The following is a 4,368-nucleotide window of genomic DNA, read 5'->3' on the forward strand; positions in this document are numbered from 1 at the left end:
TTTTTTTTTTTTTTTTTTTTTTTTTTTTTTTCCAGCAAGTTAACCTTTTTTCTTATGATAGCTGACAAGTGTTTCCCAACTGGAAGCCAACTGAATCAACAGATCCAAACATTAAATAACACATCAAGCAACAATGATCATGTTATTACTTGCAAGGTTCATCCTTCATTGTCAAGTACCAATAGATGAAACAGCATGCTACATATAAAAACTTTATCTGAGTTTTCTGATCATAAGAAAACAAAGCCTAAAGAATTTCTATTTTGGCAGGTTGTGCTTTTTTTTCCTCCAGAAATCACTTGACGTAGAGCAGTCATCTCTCAGATTAATCAACATTTATTCATGGAGCATTCTATACTCTAGAAGTGACCACATTGCTGTGCAGATCAATATATTTACAAGACAGATAAACCTTTATCTCTATATGGAAGCCATTCTTTGTTTTTTGTTTTTTATTTATTTCTTAGTTTTAACTGGGTCTGCAATAGGACACACGACTCATATTTTGGTTGGTGTCATGGTTTTAAATTGATGTTTCGGTTCATCTTATGTTTGTTTTAAACAAGAAAACAAATAATTTTGTTTTATTTATGTCAGCAGTAAACTACAAGTTAAAACAAAGTTGAAAATGTAGAACTGATTAGAGACTATTTTAGATTCTTTGTAATGAATAAAGTATTATTAGAACAAATAGCCAGTTACTGGATAGTTAGCTAGACATCAGCTAGACATTAGCTGATTTTCTTCCAAAACTGTGACATTTGCATTCTCTTAAGGTGCTTGCTTTTTACGTAGTGTGGTTTCTGCATTTCTAATTATTATTAAGTTACATTTTAATCCTAGTCATAGAAAAAATACAAAACTCTATTTTGTGTGTTGAAAATTCCAGCTTAAAAAACTTTTATACCTGAAAATACCTCCAAAGAACGTTTTTATAAAAGCATTTTCAGGTGTGAATAACTTTGCAGATTCTAAATTACGACTTTTAAAATAAATAAAATAAGAACGTTTTTTTTTTTTTTTTTTTTTTACACCCAATTCATGAAATCTGTTTATTTAAGATTTTTATGTATCTGAAATGTATTATGCAAAGTTTGGTATGAGAATTTTAAGATGTTTTAGTTTAACAAAGGTTGGCATCATACCCCTGAAAGCACTTTCCTCATATCGATGTTTTGTAGAACTACTTGCTGGGCGTTAAGCAGCTGCTGTTGAGTGAGGGAGCAGCTGACATTTTGAAAAGCCTCCATCTCAGCTTGGCTGCTAAATTGGACATAGTTATCCAAATCGGTCCCCTTGCACAGGATGCTCCTCACATTGTCAGACCTTGGGATTCCCGTCATCTGAAAAACAACCACCAACCATGGTAAAACATTTACAAACAAGGAAAGGTTGCATCTATGCATAACATTTGAAGTTAGGTAAGAGGTTTTTTATAACTGGTAGTTATAAAACTATCACAAAAGAGGTCTTTGTAGCAATTTTAGAGGGGATTTCTCATTATTTATATCATAAATTGAAAAGAAAAAACACACAATTGTTTGTATCTAATCACCCAAAGGTCAACCATTTGACTCCAATGATCATCTTTAGAAGAGAGAGAAAACTAACTTGGGCTCATTATTAATTGGGGGTGACTTTGACAATCAAGTCACTGTCCACACTTTGGCTAGTTCTTCTTGGTCATGGTGTAGATCCAAAAAGGAAGCCCCTGCTCTGTATATTACATTTTTAAGCCACAACTCATAACTGCTCTCTGACTTAACCCACATGCCTTATGCAAAGATTTAAAAATGAGAGTCGCTGACAAGAAAAGTCCACTTCAAACCAAAGAAGATTCTACCAGTTGTCATGACCTACCAAGCCCTACAAGAACAGCATCGTCCTTGTCTATCTTTAGGTAACTGTTAAAAACCAACCTCTTCAAAGAGCATCTCCTATCCTAACTCTTACCCATACCTCTGTAGCCCTCTACTACTCTTTCTGTACTTCCCTGTTTGCTGTCCCCACTCATTCTGACTAGGCATTTTTCCTTTACAAAAAAATATTGTCATATTGATAACTGTAAAGTTTAGTCTACTTTTTGAGTTGCTTTGGATAAAATCATCTCCTATATGAACAAACATAAGCACTCTGTTAGACGCATCATGCTGAGGGTTTGTTAAAACTACAGTACCTCCAAATGCATCTTCAATCAAAAGCACCTCTAAACACAATAATATGCTATTGATATACAGGGGTGGAAAATAATGAATTACATTTACTCAAGTTACTGAAATTGAGTACTTTTTATGAGTAATTTGTAATTTTCTGAGTAGTGTTTGAAATATGTAATTTTTACTTTTACTCGAGTAAATTTTAACCTAAGTAGTTTTACTTTGCTACATTTAAAACCCCCTCACGTTACTTGGTAAAAAAAAAATAATGTAATAAAAAAAATACTGATGGTGAACTAATTTAATGTGGCCCTGCCTTGCATTTACCTGATCTTTTGCAAGTGTGGATGTCCACTGAAATACCCCTTGAAATTGATTAAAACACCTTTTGCTCAATTTGATTCATGACTCATCCTCTTTTTGCATTAAATAACTCAAAGTAACTCAGTAATTTTTACTCAAATTACATTTTAAATGAAGTAATTTTGTACTTTTACTTGAGTAAATTTTGAGATGGGTAATTTTACTTTTACTCTGAGTAGAATTTAGGCAAAGTAAAGATACTTTTACTCAATTAAATTTTTAGTACTCTTTCCACCTCTGTTAATATATAACCTTTAGACTTTTATTACTATAAAGGTTCTTAAAAAGAAAATAGCAAGACTTTACTTTAAAACTAGCTTGTTTCTGGACTTCCGGAAGCAAATGGAGTAGACGGGTGTGCCAGAGCCTCTCTCCCACCTTAATTTCAAAATTCTCCGTTCAAAACCCGTTAATCCGATCACTATTTAGATAAAATAATTTATGAACGGAAGGAGAAACATGTCGAGCCACAAAAAATCGACAAAAATGCCCAAAGCTCAGGATAAAAGTGCCCAAGCAGCTCAGGCTAACATGTGTCTGAAGCAAGCTAGCGACAACGTGGCTAGTTCGGACGCTGAGAGCCCTGGAACGAACATGGACTCGGAGGGAATAATTAAGGCTATCAACGATTTGAAGACTGCTTTAAAGGGTGATAATGCAAAGCTGCAACAAAATATTGACCATCTGGGGCATGAGATCAACGGTAAGCTGGACAATATTGCTACCGAGGTCCAGGGCTTGACAGAGCGGGTTGACGAGGCGGAGGCCCGCGTTCATCAAGTGGAGACCTGGGCAAAGGAGGCAACCGAGGCGCTGTGCTTTTGCATCGAACAACAGAGGAGAACACAGCTTAAGGTGCTTGATTTAGAGTCTCGCTCCAGAAGAAACAACGTCCGTGTATTTGGGGTACCAGAGGGAACGGAGGGGAACTCAACTACACAGTATATCGAGACGTTTCTGAGAAGCCAGTTACAACTACCGGAGGACCTGGACTTGAAAATACAGCGCGCACATCGCACTCTGGCAACTAAGCCCCCACCCGATTCACCACCAAGGGCGATTATTGTCAATTTTTTGGAATTTTCCACAAAAAAAAAGATCTTAAGAGAAGTGTGGAAAAAGGGCAAGATCCAGGTGGGCTCTTCTATTATTCACTTCGACCACGATTATGCACCTCAGATAGTGAAAAAGCGCAGAGAATATAACGTTATCAAGAAAGCGCTCAAAGCGAAAGGCATCCGCTTCCAAACACCGTTTACCAACATGAGGATCCACTGGGAATCAGGAACCCGCACATATGCCAGCGCTCGGGAAGCCTACAACGAGCTGAAGAGACGCGGAATCCAGTCGGAGGAACCGGTAACAGCTGACGGTGGATCCAGAGCGGAGTGGAGTCTCCGGGAGCTGCTGGGCTGGCGGCCGGCGGATAGCAGCGGCGCTGCGGTTGCGCAGAGAGCCAAGAGCAAACTGCAGGATTTCCAGCGGAGCATAGTCGAGTGAAAATAGGCAGAATGACATAATATAACGCAGCATTATTTCGACTGGGCTCTGATTTACTACTTGGTGGGAGAGGACACTGTTTTTTTTTTTCTACGTTGGACTAATAGGATGGACGTGTTTTTTCCTAAAGGCGCTTCTACTGTCCTTTTTGGGCCCTCTCAGTTTGAGAGGTTTAACCCTCGACTTGCCAACGGGGTCACGAGTGAGAAGAGGGAGCTTCTCCTCACCTTGGAAGTCAGTTTGTTAATGTTTTGTTCTGTTACTGTTCGTGTTCTGGATTCAGGGGCCAAATCAGTCAAGGTATTTCTATACATTACTGTCATATAATTTAAAAATTGCTTCCTTGAAT

This window comes from Cyprinodon variegatus, unplaced genomic scaffold, assembly GCF_000732505.1.
Source record: "Cyprinodon variegatus isolate N-32 unplaced genomic scaffold, C_variegatus-1.0 Scaffold302, whole genome shotgun sequence".
Classification (NCBI taxonomy): domain Eukaryota; kingdom Metazoa; phylum Chordata; class Actinopteri; order Cyprinodontiformes; family Cyprinodontidae; genus Cyprinodon; species Cyprinodon variegatus.